Source organism: Schistocerca nitens, chromosome 2 (assembly GCF_023898315.1).
Source record: "Schistocerca nitens isolate TAMUIC-IGC-003100 chromosome 2, iqSchNite1.1, whole genome shotgun sequence".
NCBI classification, from domain to species: Eukaryota; Metazoa; Arthropoda; class Insecta; order Orthoptera; family Acrididae; genus Schistocerca; species Schistocerca nitens.
The window spans coordinates 591,678,925-591,697,444 of record NC_064615.1 but is presented as its reverse complement, the minus strand read 5'-3'; the positions used below and the strand labels follow the sequence as shown (position 1 = coordinate 591,697,444).

At 44.8% G+C, this 18,520-nt stretch overlaps 1 protein-coding gene across 2 annotated transcripts in view; it reads left to right on the top strand.

Annotated features, from left to right (window-relative positions):
* LOC126236655 (SET domain-containing protein SmydA-8) overlaps positions 1–18,520 on the top strand; it is a 319,934-nt gene that overhangs the window by 107,088 nt on the left and 194,326 nt on the right. The gene's annotated exons all lie outside the window — the stretch shown is intronic.

Below are 18,520 nucleotides of genomic sequence, written 5' to 3'. Positions count from 1 at the left end.
ATCAAATAGGTAAAAAGACGAGGGTTAGTAGAAACCCTTGGGTAACAGAAGAAATATTGAATTTCATTGATGAAAGGAGAAAATATAAATAAGCAGTGAATGAAGCAGGCAAAAAGGAATACAAACGTCTCAAAAATGAGATCGACAGAAAGTGCAAAATGGCTAAGCAGGGATGGCTAGAGGACAAATGTAAGGATGTAGAGGCTGGTCTCACTAGGGGTAAGATAGATACTGCCTAAAGGAAAATTAGAGAGACCTTTGGAGAAAAGAGAACCACTTGTATGAATATCAAGAGCTCAGATGGAAACCCAGTTCTAAGCAAAGAAGGGAAAGCAGAAAGGTGGAAGGAGTATATAGAGGGTCTATACAAGGGCGATGTACTTGAGGACAATATCATGGAAATGGAAGAGGATGTAGATGAAGATGAAATGGGAGATATGATACTGCGTCAAGAGTTTGACAGAGCACTGAAAGACCTGAGTCGAAACAAGGCCCCCGGAGTAGACAACATTCCATTAGAACTACTGACAGCCTTGGGAGAGCCAGTCCTGACAAAACTCTACCTTCTGGTGAGCAAGATGTATGAAGCAGGCCAAATACCCTCAGACTTCAAGAAAACTATAATAATTCCAATCCCAAAGAAAGCAGGTGTTGACAGATGTGAAAATTACCGAACTATCACTTTAATAAGTCACAGCTGCAAAAAACTAACGCGAATTCTTTACAAACGCATGGAAAACTGATAGAAGCCGACCTCGGGGAAGATCAGTTTGGATTCCGTTGAAGTGTTGGAACACGTGAGGCAATACTGACCTTACGACTTATCTTAGAAGAAAGATTAAGGAAAGGCAAACCTACGTTTCTAGCATTTGTAGACTTAGAGAAAGCTTTTGACAATGTTGATTGGAATACTCTCTTTCAAATTCTGAAGGTGGCAGGGGTAAAATACAGGGAGCGAAAGGCTATTCACAATTTGTACAGAAAGCAGATGGCAGTTTTAAGAGTCGAGGGGTATAAAAGGGAAGCAGTGGTTGGGAAGGGAGTGAGACAGGGTTGTAGCCTATCCCAGATGTTATTCAATCTGTATATTGAGCAAGCAGTAAATGAAACAAAAGAAAAGTTCGAAGTAGGTATTAAAATCAATGGAGAAGAAATAAAAACTTTGAGGTTCGCCGATGACATTGTAATTCTGTCAGAGACAGCAAAGGACTTGGAAGAGCAGTTGAACGGAATGGACAGTGTCTTGAAAGGAGGGTATAAGATGAACATCAACAAAAGCAAAACAAGGATAATGGAATGTAGTCGAATTAAGTCGGGTGATGCTGAGGGAGTTAGATTAGGAAATGAGACACTTAAAGTTGTAAAGGAGTTTTGCTATTTGGGGAGCAAAATAACTGATGATGGTGGAAGTAGAGAGGATATAAAATGTAGGCTGGCAATGGCAAGGAAATCGTTTCTGAAGAAGAAAAATTTGTTAACATCGAGTATAGATTTAAGTGTCAGGAAGTCGTTTCTGAAAGTATTTGTATGGAGTGTAGCCATGTATGGAAGTGAAACATGGACGATAAATAGTTTAGACAAGAAGAGAATAGAAGCTTTCGAAATGTGGTGCTACAGAAGAACGCTGAAGATTAGATGGGTAGATCACATAACTAATGAGGAGGTATTGAATAGAATTGGGGAGAAGAGGAGCTTGTGGCACAACTTGACTAGAAGAAGGGATCGGTTGGTAGGACATGTTCTGAGACATCAAGGGATCACCAATTTAGCACTGGAGGGCAGCATGTAGGGTAAAAATCGAAGAGGGAGACCAAGAGATGAATACACTAAGCAGATTCAGAAGGATGTAGGCTGCAGTAGGTACTGGGAGATGAAGAAGCTTGCACGGGATAGAGTAGCATGGAGAGGTGCATCAAACCAGTCTCAGGACCGAAGACCACAACAACAACAACAACAACAACAACAGTAACACTGGTGTGCCTCTCTAAAACACTGGAAGAATGGGACCTCTCCCTGGGTCCGCTGTAGAGCAGAAACATGATAGCGATCTGAAGTTTTCCCGACTTATTTACAATTTGAACAGTTCTCGGGTATCCAACCGGGTAACGTCGTAATTTCTCCACAATATTTCGGCAGACGTACACGCTGCCGTCTTCAGGTGGTTCCTGACGAATGCTGTGCTGTTCCTCTCAACGCCCTATATATATTAGCCGTTACCCCTTCCACCGTTCCTCTCCTGGCTACTGGAGGTGGTGGGGGAAGCGGCGCCTGGGTCTCCAGTCTCCCTGCTGCCGCCGTCGGGAGCGGTCCTCGATCTCTGGGACCGCATCTTTCTCTCCCGGCTGAGTGCTGGGTTCCAAGCCTAACTAAGTTGAAGGCCGCTGTCTTTATTAATTAGATCGTCCTGTAGTCGGATTTTGATGGCCTCTTTAGTAACGCAGTCCCAGAAGTAGAAGGGTTGACAGAATATTTTTGTTTTTTCATAGTCAACAGTATGGCCAGTCTTTATACAATGGTCAGCCACGGCTGATTTAGTGGCCTGGCGTGATTCTGTATGGCGCTTGTGTTCGTGGCACCTCTCTTCTACAGTGCTACGTCGAAGCTCGCTAACAAGTCGCCATCCTGGAGCCGAAGTTCTTGCATATGTTGCACAAAGTGGATGGAATTGCAGATGTGGTGTTCGCATTTTCCCACAAATGGACTAAGGAGAGGTGTTGGGTCAGTTCATAGGTTGCTGCTCCTATGTTGCTGACAATTTGACGCATAGGTGTCCCATCCTTGTGGACCTTTGGTAGGCCATACAGTCGTGGCGGTGCAGCCGCTCGTGGTCGTGGTTGGTGAACTTCGACGTAGTGTCCCTCTTCACTAGGGTACCACTGAAAGACTCCATCGATCTGATAAGCAAGAAACTCGACAACAACCTAACAAGGGTCTTCGAGTTCGTGCTCACCTCAACATACTTCCTGTTCGACGGAAATTATTATGAACAGAGAGATGGCGTCGCCATGGGATGCCCGCTTTCACCAGTTGTAGCCAACTTTTTTAAGGAGAATTTCGAGGAGAAGGCACTAGAACAAGCCAAACAAAAACCAACTTGTTTCTTCCGCTACGTGGATGACACGTTCGTTGTTTGGCCACATGGACGGGGCAGCTTAAATGAATTTCTCGAACACCTCAACTCGCTTCACTCCAACATACAGTTCACGATGGAGGTGGAGCAGGATGGTGCACTACCGTTTCTTGACGTCCTGGTGAAACGGAAACCTGACGGCAAGCTGGGACACAGTGCACACAAAAAACCTACACACACCGATTTGTACCTACAGGGTGTTTCAAAAATGACCGGTATATTTGAAACGGCAATAAAAACTAAACGAGCAGCGATAGAAATACACCGTTTGTTGCAATATGCTTGGGACAACAGTACATTTTCAGGCGGACAAACTTTCGAAATTACAGTAGTTACAATTTTCAACAACAGATGGCGCTGCGGTCTGGGAAACTCTATAGTACGATATTTTCCACATATCCACCATGCGTAGCAATAATATAGCGTAGTCTCTGAATGAAATTACCCGAAACCTTTGACAACGTGTCTGGCGGAATGGCTTCACATGCAGATGAGATGTACTGCTTCAGCTGTTCAATTGTTTCTGGATTCTGGCGGTACACCTGGTCTTTCAAGTGTCCCCACAGAAAGACGTCACAGGGGTCATGTCTGGCGAATAGGGAGGCCAATCCACGCCGCCTCCTGTATGTTTCGGATAGCCCAAAGCAATCACACGATCATCGAAATATTCATTCAGGAAATTAAAGACGTCGGCCGTGCGATGTGGCCGGGCACCATCTTGCATAAACCACGAGGTGTTCGCAGTGTCGTCTAAGGCAGTTTGTACCGCCACAAATTCACGAAGAATGTCCAGATAGCGTGATGCAGTAATCGTTTCGGATCTGAAAAATGGGCCAATGATTCCTTTGGAAGAAATGGCGGCCCAGACCAGTACTTTTTGAGGATGCAGGGACGATGGGACTGCAACATGGGGCTTTTCGGTTCCCCATATGCGCCAGTTCTGTTTATTGACGAACCCGTCCAGGTAAAAATAAGCTTCGTCAGTAAACCAAATGCTGCCCACATGCATATCGCCGTCATCAATCCTGTGCACTATATCGTTAGCGAATGTCTCTCATGCAGCAATGGTAGCGGCGCTGAGGGGTTGCCGCGTTTGAATTTTGTATGCATAGAGGTGTAAACTCTGGCGCATGAGACGATACGTGGACGTTGGCGTCATTTGGACCGCAGCTGCAACACGGCGAACGGAAACCCGAGGCCGCTGTTGGATCACCTGCTGCACTAGCTGCGCGTTGCCCTCTGTGGTTGCCGTACGCGGTCGCCCTACCTTTCCAGCACGTTCATCCGTCACGTTCCCAGTCCGTTGAAATTTTTCAAACAGATCCTTTATTGTATCGCTTTTCGGTCCTTTGGTTACACTAAACCTCCGTTGAAAACTTCGTCTTGTTGCAACAACACTGTGTTCTAGGCGGTGGAATTCCAACACCAGAAAAATCCTCTGTTCTAAGGAATAAACCATGTTGTCTACAGCACACTTGCACGTTGTGAACAGCAAACGCTTACAGCAGAAAGACGACGTACATAATGGCGCACCCACAGAGTGCGTTGTCTTCTATATCTTTCACATCACTTGCAGCGCCATCTGTTGTTGAAAATTGTAACTACTGTAATTTCGAAAGTTTGTCCGCCTGAAAATGTACTGTTGTCCCAAGCATATTGCAACAAACGGTGTATTTCTATCGCTGCTCGTTTAGTTTTTATTGCCGTTTCAAATATACCGGTCATTTTTGAAACACCCTGTAAATGCCTTCAGTTGCCACCACAACTCCCAGCGTGAAGGCGTCCAGCGCACACTTGTTCACAGGGCACGATCGATCTGCGATCAGGAGAGCCTTCCAGCAGAACTGCAGCACCTCGAGACAACATTTCGGAAAAATGGGTACAACCAGAAGCAAATAAGACACGCACCCAGACAGGCTGCGCCAAGAGAACAAGAAGAAGAAACAGAAGAACACAAGTCATTGGTGTGCATTCCGTTTGTCGGAAACACCTCAAGAAAAATCGGTAGAATCCTGGGGAAACACAGTGTGAAATGTGTATTCCGACCCCCTGCAAAAACCTTGACTCTACTGGGTTCAGTGAAAGATGACCTAGGCCTTCGAAAACCAGGCGTTTATCAAATTCCCTGTCAGTGCGGAAAATCATACATTGGGGAGACAGTCTGCACTGTAGAAGAGAGGTGCCGCGAACACAAGCACCATTCAGAATTACGCCAGGCCACTAAATTAGCCGTGGCTGACCATTGTATAAAGACTGGCCATACTATTGACTATGAAAAAACAAAAATGCTCTGTCAACCCTTCTACTTCTGGGACTGCGTTACTAAAGAGGCCATCGAAATCCGACTATTAATAAAGACAGCGGCCTTCAACTTAGTGAGGCTTGGAACCCAGCACTCAGCCTGGAGAGAAAGATGCGGTCCCAGAGATCGAGGACCGCCCCCGACGGCGGCAGCAGGGAGACTGCAGACCCCAGTTCAGACCCAGGCGCCGCTTCCCCCACCACCTCCAGTAGCCGCCGCGCCAGCCGCACCAAAGACACCAGGAGAGGAACGGTGGATAGGGTAACGGCTTGTATATATAGGGTGCCGAGAGGAACAGCACAGCATTCGTCAGGAATCACCTGAAGATGGCAGCGTGTACGTCTGCCGAAATATTGTGGAGGAATTATGACGCTACCCGGTCGGATACCCGAGAACTGTTCAAATTAGAAACATGATTCACCACAGAACACAGTACGGTGCCATTCATCAGCAGTCCCTGCTTCCTTGTCACGTCAACATTCCAAGCTCAGTCGTTTATATTGTGCTGTTAACGGTTGCCTACGCATGGGATAGTAATTCTCTAATCTAGCCGCAGCTAGTCTGTAACCAATGATGTAGTATGTCACAGAATGTTGCAAGAGTCCAGTAATTGTTCTCGGATGGCAGGCGGATACGTGAAGAGGTACGATGTGCTCGGTGCACAATAAGGCGATCCTCTTTTCTGGTAGTCAGACTTTGTTGGCTACAACCTTCGTGACTAATATGTCTGCTCTTACGTTCCCATACAGTCAGTCTTCGGGGCATTGTCACATTCAAATGCCCAGATTTCACGGTTCGACAAGCTGGCCATATGGAGATCAACACTGAGGCTCCTTTGATACCCCATCAGGTACTGATAACGCTGTCACACATGAGAATATAGCCGCCTTGTGCATTAATTTTGACGGAGAGGCCGGCCGGAGTGGCCGAGCGGTTCTAGGCGCTACAGTCTGGAACCGCGCGACCGCTACGGTCGCAGGTTCGAATCCTGCTTCGGGCATGGATGTGTGTGATGTCCTTAGGTTAGTTAGGTTTAAGTAGTTCTAAGTTCTAGGGGACTGATGACCTCAGAAGTTAAGTCCCATAGTGCTCAGAGCCATTTGAACCATTTTTTTTATGGAGGGGATAAGGTAGTTACTGTAACAACTACAGGTAACAGCCTTGCTAGCAACTTAAAATATAGTATTAGAAGTGACCTGGTGGATCTAAGAGAACACTTTCCTATGGTGTTTGTGCAGGTTACACAGCATCATGATCAGACTTGGGTTAACACAGCTATTAGCCTTGTTAACAAAGAGCAGAGCGAACTGGTTTCGATTGAAACAATGTCATATCTGTGTAGTGCCTCTTGCTGCAATTGAGATATCGTGATACATAAATCATCGCCTGCACCTGAATTGGAGGGGGTAGGAAAGATTAGCTGAACATCTTGCACGAAGTGTAATAGGGGCCACAAGCACATAAGACAATGTCCCTGTGGTTATTGGAATCAAAGGGGCAAATTCTTTTGGTTCGAGTAAGGTTGCGGACGAACAGTACTGAAAGAAATTGAAACGGAAGAGAACCAGAAAAACAAAATTAATTTGTTTCATCAGAACATTAGAGGCTTGGAAAACAAGATAGACGAGTTTATTATATGCCTAGAAAATTCTGAAGTGACAGAAGTTCTGTGCGTCTCTGAAAGCACGTAACCACAGGGATGGAGAATTTATATATCAGGGGTTATCGACTATCATCATTTTTGTGTTGAGCTAACATGTAAAATGGAGGAGTTGCAACGTGTGTAAAAGTTTGACACAAAGTCAAAAATATTGAAATAAATAATTTTTGTGTTGATCAGAAGCGTGTACTTGTGAGTTTTTACGGCAGAATATTCTCTGATAATTGTAACATTCTACAGATCCCCTCTAGGAAACTTTCAGCTATTTAAGAAAAATCTAGATGCATTATCGAGTTACCTGTCAGACAAGAAGAAACAGTAGCTTTGGAGATTTTAGTGCAGATTTCTTAAAAGATACGGACAGGAAAAATTAACTAGAATTTCAGTAGTCAATTATCTAACTCGTGTGGATCAAAATAGTAGGACATTGACTTATAACATTTCTATAGACAGTGCTCAGGTTGAAACAATTAATATGCACGTTTTTGGTAATGGACTTTCTGATCATGGTGCACAGTTAATGGAAACAAACAATGTGGCATCTTCCAGTATTTAACTGGTTCATACAAACCAATGAGGCTTGTTAACAAGAACAGGAAACAATACTTTAAGAGATGTTAATGTCAAATTCAATTTATTCCATATCAAATTTGTGTCAATATTTAAAAAAAATGGCTCTGAGCACTATGGGACTCAACATCTGAGGTCATCAGTCCCCTAGAACTTAGAACTACTTAAACCTAACTAACCTAAGGACATCACAGACATCCATGCCCGAGGCAGGATTCGAACCTGCGACCGTAGCAGTCACGCGGTTCCGGACTGAAGTGCCTTGAACCGCACGGCCACCGCGGCCGGCAATATTTGAAAGTTGCTTTCCTAAAATGTTATCCAGAAGATCCATTAAAAAACAAGTAAGCCATGGACAACTAAGTGAACTAAACTCTCATGTAAGAGTAAGACGGAAATTTATATAAAGATCAGAAGAAATCAATATCCGAGATTACTTGCATAGTATTTTAACGAAAGTCATAGAAATGTCCAGAAGTATGCACTTTTTAACAGAAATAAATAATGGAGGTAATAAGAAAACGCTGTGGTATATTGTCAAACGGGAAACAGGACAGCCAGATGGTGTACAATATACCGTAACAATTAAACTAAACCACAATGTTTGATGGATAATTCACAAGTTACGAGTACTTTTAACAATTACTTTGTAAATGTAGCAGCAAAAATAGGATTAAGTGTTTGAAGTGAAAAAGCAACAAAATATATTTAAAATGTTATTCTAGAAAACTTTAAGCAATTTGAAATAGGATCGACATCCTTCATCGAAATTAACAGAATTAAGAAGGTTCTAAAAAATAAAAGCTCATATGGTGATGATGAAATGTCAAAAAAAACTCTGAGAAGTTGTTCCAATTTAATTAGTAAGGTCCTTAGTGATATACGTGATTTGTCACTGACACAGGGAATTTTTCCAGGCAGCTTAAGCATGCAGCTGCTGAAAAGTGACTAGACGTAGTTACACAATTATTGTCCAGTTTCTTTATTTACATCTTTTTCCAAAATATTCGAAAAAGTATTGTATTCAAGATCAGTCTCACAGTTAAGTAGAAACAATTTACTTAGCTTACCACAGTTTGGATTCCAGATGGGTTGTTCGATTGACAATACCACTTATACGTTCATTTGTCAAACAGGACAAGAGTTAAATAGTAAACTATCGCCAGTTGGTATTTTTGTGATCTTTCCAAAGCGTTTTATTGTGTAGGCCACATTATTCTCTCAGAAAAACTTAAGTTTCATAAAACTGGTGGTTTTTTAATCACAGTTAACAATCAGAATGCAATAGATTGTGCCAGATAACTGAAACAATGTTGGAAGGGTAAAAAGTTTTAGTGATTGGACAGAAATCACAAAAGGAGTCTCATAGGGTTCAATTTTTGGTCCACTTCTATTCTTTAGATATGTGAATGACCTTGCATTTAATATTCAACAGGCAGAATTGGTACTTTTTGCACACGATGCTAGTATTATAATACACCCTATGTGAGCGAAAGCAACAGAAGAGATTGTAAATGATATTTTCCAAAGAATTATTGAGTGTTTCCTAATAATGGACTCCTCCTAAATTAAAAAAATAAACACTCTGTATTCTGTTCTGTCAACAAATAGAGTCATAGAAACAATGGCAGTCACACATGAGCAGCAGTTAGTAAATAGAGTAGAATGCTCCAAATTTTTGGGCCTACTTGTTGATGAAAACTTGAACTGGAAGAAGCATATTACTGAGCTTCTCAAACAATTAAGTTCAGCTAATTTTGCTTTTCGTATAATTGCTAGACTTGGGAACAAAAGAATTAACCTCCTGTCATATTTTGCATATTTCCATTCAATAATGTCGTAAGGAATATGTGGTGTCACCGCCAGACACACTTGCTAGGTGGTAGCTTTAAATCGGCCGCGGTCCATTAGTACATGTCGGACCCGCGTGTCGCCACTGTCAGTGATCGCAGACCGAGCGCCACAACACGGCAGGTCTCGAGAGACTTACTAGCACTCGCCCCAGTTGTACGGACGACTTAGCTAACGATGCACACTGACGAAGCCTCGCTCATTTGCAGAGCAGATAGTTAGAATAGCCGTCAGCTAAGTCAATGGCTACGACCTAGCAAGGCGCCATTAGTATTACATTGCATGAATCTACAGAGTCTCACTTGTATCGTCAAGAGCGATGTACAACAATGATGGATTAAAGTTAAGTATTCCAGGAGCTACGTACTTTTCTTTATAGCATTCATTACATATCCTGTTTCAGACCTCACGCCAGCCTGCGTGAGTTAACGCGTGCATTCGGCCTCCTCAACCAAGTAGTGTGCGTAGTGTTGGCTAACTGCTAACACTACAGAATAATTTTCTGCGATAACGTGTCACTTAGAAAGAAAGTACTGATTGTAAAAAAGCGAGCAGCAAATATAATATGTGGTGTTCACCCGTAGACTTCAAGTAGACGTCTCTTCAAGGAGCAAGGCATTTTACCTGCGCCGTGATAATACATGTATTGGCCAATAAAATTCATCAAAAATAATCCTTCACAATTTGGGAAGAATAATTATGTTCAGAATTACAACAAATGGTTCAAATGGCTCTGAGCACTATGGGACTTAACATCTGAGGTCATCAGTCCCCTAGAACTTAGAACTACTTAAACCTAACTAACCTAAGGGCATCACACACATCCATGCCCGAGGCAGGATTCGAACCTGCGATCGTAGCGGTAGCGCGGTTCCAGAACTACAACACTAGAGGCAAAAATAACCTTTTATTACACGTTACTGAAGCTGTCAGAAAGTCATAAAGAAGTTCAATATGCAGCAACAAAAACTTTTAATCATTTCTCCAGTACCGTAAAATGTCTGACAGATAGGAAAGCAATTTTTAAATCTAACTTAAAATCATTTCTCCTAAACAATTGCTTCTATTCCACTGACGAATTTCTTTTCATTAATTGGCACCCTGTAAAAAAATAAATAAAAAAATAAAAAATTAAATGTAGTTTCATGACTAGGACTAAAATAATAGTGTTATGCTTAGTGTTAACACTAATCGTGTATGTGTATCCTGTGAACTGACTCTTTCCACGTCATTTCGATAAAAGAATCGTTCAAATGATTTATTGAACATGTGACTAACTAACTTTCCATAATCAATTATTCAAAATGTCAGTCACAATCCCATTATTTATTTTGCCGCCAACCGGTTTCAACCCGCGATGGGGTCATCTTCAGGGAAATTTACACTGTACGGTTATAATTGTTGTGTCTAGTTCATACAGTCTAGACACAATGAGGTAGCTAGGTGCATGCTAAACTAACGCAGACGGGCTTGAAGTTCTGGAACATGAGACTTATTAATGAATAAGAAGAAAAGTACGTAGATGTTGGTTACTTAACTTTTATTCTCTTGTTGGAATACATCTCTCTTGAATATTAGGAAGCTATAAGCACTGATACAAATGGCGCCTTGCTAGGTCGTAGCTATGGACTAAGCTGAAGGCTATTCAATCTGTCTCTCGGCAAATGAGAGGAAAGCTTCGTACGTCTGGTCGCAAGCTATGTCTTCCGTACAACTGGGGCGAGGTCTAGTCCGTGTCTTGTGACCTGCCATGTGGTGGCGCTAGGTTTGCGATTACCCAGTGGCGACACGCGGGTCCGACATGTACTACAGGACCGCGGCCGATTTAAGTTACCACCTAGCAAGTGTGGTGTCTAGCGGTGACACCACATTCCTCCCCCGCAAATCGGCGAACGGTCGTGAGATAAGGCTTCCGCCCGCCGTGGGGAGGACCCCATGTTGACGTATGCGATGAGGTGGGGAGCCTAACAACAGGCGAGGCTGTGCCACCCGCACCCGGCCATTCGGTCCGAGGGGAGCTAGGAAACGCCTGCAAACCTAGTCCAGGGTGCACGTCAACATGAGGTGTATGCGCACGTAATGAGACAAGAGGGGCCGAAGGGTCGACCTCCATGTGGTCGGAGCACCCGACGGGCGAAGACGACATCTGGTCCGGAGCGGGCAAGAGGTCCATGGCGGAGGACGGCTGGTCACGGGAAGCGAGCGGCGGCGCGGGACCCAGGGAGGCGCTTGGCGGCTGCAGCGAAGCGTCCACTGCGGGCGGCGCCGGCGGCGGCTGCGGCGGCTGCTGCGGCGGCGCGACGCCATGGGGCAAAATGGAAGGCATCGTCGGTAACACCTGGGGATGAGGCGAGCCAGTAGATGGGTCCCCAGGGCGCTGACCTGACGGCACCGTCGCTGAAAGCAGACGGGGAGCGGCAGAACCCAGGCGACGACAGAGGCGCAGCTGATTGAGATGCCGACGCACCTCACCAGAGGCCCCCAAAACCAAATACATCGCGCGGCCGAGGCAGCGAAGAATGCGCCCTGCGAGCCAACGCTGTGAACCGCGATAGTTGCGATAATAGACAACGTCGCCAGGAGCAAAAACCGGAGTCTGCCGCTGCACAGGAACCTGATGCGGCGGATGCAGCAAAGACATCAGGGTGCGATGAGATCGACCATGGAGCAACTCAGCCGGCGAGCGACCATCGCGGGGCTGAGAGCGATACGAAGACAAAAAGAGCAATAATGCGTCCTCCCGAGAATGCGACTCTTTCAATTTCAACATCTGGGACTTGAAAGTCCGGACCAATCGTTCCGCGGCACCGTTGGACTGAGGCGAAAACGGCGCGGATGTCAGATGGTGAATACCATTGGCGTTGCAGAATGACTGAAATTCTGCGGACATGAATTGTGGGCCATTGTCGGAAACAATAGTCTGCGGAAGACCTTCAATGCAAAAGATGGCAGACAAGGCTTGGATTGTGGCAGAAGACGTCGTGGAAGACATCCGGACAACGAAAGGAAAATTACTGAAAGCATCGACCACAACCAACCATCGAGCATTCCAGAATGGACCAGCAAAATCGATGTGCAAGCGTTGCCAAGGGGAAGTGGCTTTCGGCCATGCAAAGAATTTCCGCGGCGGTGCGGATTGTTGTTCGGCACACGCCACGCAAGAGGAGCACATATTGGTAATCGCAGCATCGATTCCGAACCAAGTACAGTGCTGACGAGCAAGTTGTTTCGTACGCACTATACCCCAATGTCCTTGGTGAAGAAGCTTTAAGACAGAGGACTGTAACGAACGTGGGACTACGACTCGGGATTGATCATCATCGGAACGCAACAACAAAACACCACGTCGTACAAAAAGTCTCTCCTTGTGAGCAAAAAAACGGCGAACCAAAGGATCCTCGATCCGCGACTTTGACAAGGGCCATTGCGTAGCAACACAACGCAAAACAGTCGCAAGGACAGGGTCAGCAGCTGTGGCTGTAGCTACACGACGAAAATCAATCGGAAACGATTCGACCACGTCATCGGTTTCGGAATCAATGAACATGCAAGCAAGTTCGGAAGAATCGAATGCTTTATCCTCAGCAACAGGCAAACGGGACAACGCATCAGCGTTTCCGTGCCGAGCAGTGGACCGATACAAGATATCGTAGCGGTACTGCGAGAGAAAAAGTGACCAGCGAATGAATTTCTGCGCTGTACGCGGAGGTACAGGCTTGTTCGGATGAAAAAGCGATGTCAAAGGTTTGTGGTCGGTGATGATGGTAAAGTGACGACCATACAAGAAGTCATGGAACTTGGTAACACCAAACACGAGAGCTAAAGCTTCTTTCTCTATCTGTGAATAATTTCTTTGCGCAGATGAGAGCAATTTGGACGCAAAGGCAATAGGGCGATCATGCGAGCCATCCTTGTGCGCAAGCACAGCACCGATCCCGAATTCCGAAGCATCTACCATCAACAAAAGGGGTTTTCGGGGATCGAATGGCGTAAGGCAAGTATTTGAAAGTAACGCCGATTTCAACTGGCGAAAGGCGCGTTCGCATTCCGTCGTCCAGACGAACGGAACACCTTTACGGCGTAAGCGATGAAGCGGAGCTGAAATGGAAGAAGCATTGCGCACAAACTTTGCATAATAATGAATTTTACCCAGCACACTCTGTAGCTGTTTCAAATCTTGCGGAGCAGGTAAGTCCTGTATGGCACGGAGGTGCTCTGGACTCGGATGTATACCTTGGGCATTTATGACATGCCCCAGGTAGGGTAAGTCCCGAGCAAAAAACACACATTTGTCCTTCCTCAAGCGAAGACCATTCTGACGCAAGACCTGAAATAATGTTCGGAGATTTTGCAAATGTTCGGCTTCTGTCTTTCCGGAGATCACAATATCGTCCAGATAGTTCGCAGCAGTAGGGACCGACGCACAAACAGTTTGTAAATATTGCTGAAACAAAGCAGGGGCGGATGCACACCCGAACGGCAGTCTTTTGAAGCGATACAAGCCAAGATGCGTATTTACCACTAAGACGCGCTGGGATTCTTCGTCCACAGGTATCTGCAAGTACGCATCTGCTAGGTCCAATTTTGAAAAATATTTTCCTGGGCACAGTTTGTCAAAAAGATCTTCCGGGCGGGGCAAAGGAAAAGAAGCAGTCACAAGTTGTGGATTCACAGTTGCCTTGAAGTCCACACAAAGTCTCAATTTTCCGGAAGGTTTTGGCAAAATTACTAAGGGTGAGGCCCAGAGAGAAGCCTGTACACGTTCAATTACACCTTGAGATTCTAAATCGGCTAATGTTCTTGCGACCTCATCACGCAATGCGTGGGGAACATTGCGCGCTCTGAAAAATTTCGGTTGCGCGTTGTCTTTCAGTTCCAAATGTGCTGCATAGTTCTTAGCGCAACCAAGGCCCGGTGCAAAAATGTCTGCAAATTCTTCACAAAGACTGGAAACACTGGCGGAAGGCACAGTCTGATTCACTGATAGGACCTGATTTACTATAGACATATTAAATAATTGAAACAAATCTAAACCAAACAAGTTCACTGCAGTAGAAGAACGAAGAACGTAAAATGATACAAGTTTTGTTTGTCCCTTGTATGTTGCAATAAGGCTGCACTGTCCTAACACAGGGATCTGCTGTCCTGAGTAACTAGTTAACTTAACATTTGCGGCACGCAATGGCGGTTTGCCCAGTTGTTTGTACGTGTCGTGATTGAGCAATGAAACTGCAGCTCCTGTATCGAGCTGGAATTGTATCACAGTGCCGGCAAAGTCTAAGTCCACAAAAAGTTTATTGTCCTGTTGACGACAAGAGCGACTGTCACGTGCAATTTGAACTGAGACAGGTACAGAAGCACTTGCGACTTTACGGGAATTCCGGCGACGTCGACGCACACTTTTGGTGGGACGAACACAGTCACTGATAGCTAAAGTGTCACTGGACGGGTGGGAATGAACTACATGAATGTCCATGGGCGAAGGTCCACGAGCCCGATTGTCCTGGGTTCGATTCCGGCGCGAAGCAAAAGGCCTGGAATTTGTGTGATTGTCTGATCGAAGCTTTTTCTGGCAAACACTTTGAACATGTCCTTTCTTTTGACAGTAAAAGCAAATAGCTTGGCGTGACGGGCAATTGTCACGCGAATGTCTAGTTGCACACCTCGGGCATGATTTCACTGCAGTTGCTTGCTTACGCGGCGCACGTGTTTGCGAGCTAGGCTGCCGCTGCTGTGCGGACGGGCGCGAGGGCCGTGTAGCGTCCCGGGCAGCGCGGCCGGCGGGCCGGTTAATGTGACACACGGCTGGCGAAGTTTCAAATGATTCCTGAGCAAAGTCAAGTGTGTCTTGCCTATCCAATATGTCTATCACTTGTTGAAGGGAGGGATTAACTAGTTTCAAAATCTGTTCCCTTATGCGAACATCAGAAACGTTCTGTGCTATTGCATCACGCACCATAGTGTCTGAATAAGGAAGTCCACAGTCACATTCAAATGCACACTCCCTAGTAAGTCCTTGCAAAGTTGCTACCCACTCCCTATTAGTCTGACCGGCCGTACGTTTTGTACGAAAGAACGTATACCTTTTTGCAACTACATTTACTGTTTCTTTGAAATAGGCATCTAAAGCAGACAAAATTTCTTCGTAGGACAGAGTTGCTACGTCGCGTCGGGGAAACAATTTCACTATCACACGGTAGGTAGACACACCGACACAAGAAAGCAAAAACGGCTGCCGCTCTTTACCTTGAATTCTGTAGGCTGCGAGATGAAAGTTGAACTGGCTGGCCCACTCGGGCCAGGTTTCTTCAGCCGCCACATATGGTCGAAAGGGAGGTGCAACAGCGTTTTGTGGCAGCGGTAGCGAAGAAGCGGCGGCTGCCGCATCGTTTTGCAGCGCACGTTGACCCTGGACGAGCTGTCCAAGGGCTTCCAATAACGCCTGCGTCTGCTGATTCTGCAAGCGAAAAAATTCGGACAGTACATCTGGAGAATGTGGCGAAGCCAAGACACAAACGAATGAATACAAACTCTTTTACTCGTCGCCAAATAATGTTGTGTCTAGTTCATACAGTCTAGACACAATGAGGTAGCTAGGTGCACGCTAAACTAACGCAGACGGGCTTGAAGTTCTGGAACATGAGACTTATTAATGAATAAGAAGAAAAGTACGTAGATGTTGGTTACTTAACTTTTATTCTCTTGTTGGAATACATCTCTCTTGAATATTAGGAAGCTATAAGCACTGATACAAATGGCGCCTTGCTAGGTCGTAGCTATGGACTAAGCTGAAGGCTATTCAATCTGTCTCTCGGCAAATGAGAGGAAAGCTTCGTACGTCTGGTCGCAAGCTATGTCTTCCGTACAACTGGGGCGAGGTCTAGTCCGTGTCTTGTGACCTGCCATGTGGTGGCGCTAGGTTTGCGATTACCCAGTGGCGACACGCGGGTCCGACATGTACTACAGGACCGCGGCCGATTTAAGTTACCACCTAGCAAGTGTGGTGTCTAGCGGTGACACCACAATAATATTAGTAAATAATGATAGATGCATTATTTATTATTTACTATATTTTATATTACAACTGGAACAAACTTTAAAATTTACAATTTCGTGCTTAAGTATGTAACTACCGTTGGTCACCGTGGAGGGCGTTACCGTCTGCCCATGTGTTGTTGGCCGTTATTTAAGCTCATGCAGAGAACCTACCATGCATAGTTACCAACCGTGCACAGGCAGGGTGACGACTGCACCGAGCGGCCAAATGGGTATAAAAATCTGTTTATTTACGTAACTTTGACTAATTGCTTGTAGATTACCTACATCATTACTTACTAATATTACAACTTTACAGTGTAAATTGCCCTGAAGATGACCCCATCGCGGGTTGAAACCGGTTGGCGGCAAAATAAATAATGCGATTGTGACTGTCATTTTGAATAATTGACTATAAGTAAACTAATCGCTGTTTATCTCCATACAACTATGTTGTCTAAAAAAAATAACTTTCCATAGGCAAACCTACGTTTCTAGCATTTGTAGACTTAGAGGAAGCGTTTGAGAATGTTGACTGGAATACTCTCTTTCAAATTCTGAAGGTGGCAGGGGTAAAATACAGGGAGCGAAAAGCTAATCACAATTTGTACAGAAAGCAGATGGCAGTTATAAGAGTCGAGGGACATGAAAGGGAAGCAGTGGTTGGGAAGGGAGTGAGACAGGGTTGTAGCCTCTCCCTGATGCTATTCAATCTGTATATTGAGCAAGCAGTAAAGGAAACGAAAGAAAAGTTCGGAATAGGTATTAAAATCCATGGAGAAGAAATAAAAACTCTGAGGTTCGCCGATAACATTGTAATTCTGTCAGAGACAGCAAAGGACTTGGAAGAGCAGTTGAACGGAATGGACAGTGTCTTGAAAGGAGGGTACAAGATGAATATCAACAAAAGCAAAACGAGGATAATGGAATGTAGTCGAATTAAGTCGGGTGATGCTGCGGGAATTAGATTAGGAAATGAGACACTTAAAGTTGTAAAGGAGTTTTGCTATTTGGTGAGCAAAATAACTGATGATAATGGAAGTAGAGAGGATATAAAATGTAGACTGGCAATGGCAAGGAAAGCGTTTCTGACGAAGAGGAATTTGTTAACATCGGGTATAGATTTAAGTGTCAGGAAGTCGTTTCTGAAAGTATTTGTATGGAGTGTAGCCATGTATGAAAGTGAAACATGGACGATAAATAGTTTAGACAAGAAGAGAATAGAAGCTTTCGAAACGTGGTGCTACAGAAGAACGCTGAAGATTAGATGGGTAGATCACATAACTAATGAGGAGGTATTGAATCGAATTGGGGAGAAGAGAAGTTTGTGGCACAACTTGATTAGAAGAAGGGATCGGTTGGTAGGACATGTTCTGAGGCATCAAGGGATCAACAATTTAGCACTGGAGGGCAGCATGGAGGGTAAAAATCGAAGAGGGAGACCGACAGATGAATACACTAAGCAGATTCAGAAGGATGTAGGTTGCAGTAAGTACTGGGAGATGAAGAGGCTTGCACAGGATAGAGTAGCGTGGAGAGCTGCATCAAACCAGTCTCAGGACTGAAGACCACAACAACAATCTTTCACTGTGGTAATTCAGCAACTGAGGTTGTTCCTTCCCCTTGTAGAACCTGAACAACCTACCAGATCTGGTAACAACACTGATTAGGAACAACGCTAATGCACTCTCGTGGTCGTTCTAGCTGTCGGAGAGAATTACAGTTCCAATAATTTACATACTCGCCCATTCTGTACATGTGGAGTGAGTTACATTGACATGTGACCATGTGTTCTGGAAGCTTAGCTTCATTTGTCTGGCAAACTCTTTGCTTTAGGAGTCTCCTTAGTGATTCATTCACCCCATCATCGCTGTTGTTGTGTATATGCAATATCAAATTTTACTGAGCTCTTTGTACGGTGTGATTTGTGGTCGTGGGTGAGCAGAGACGTGTTGTAGTGTGAAGGCTGACA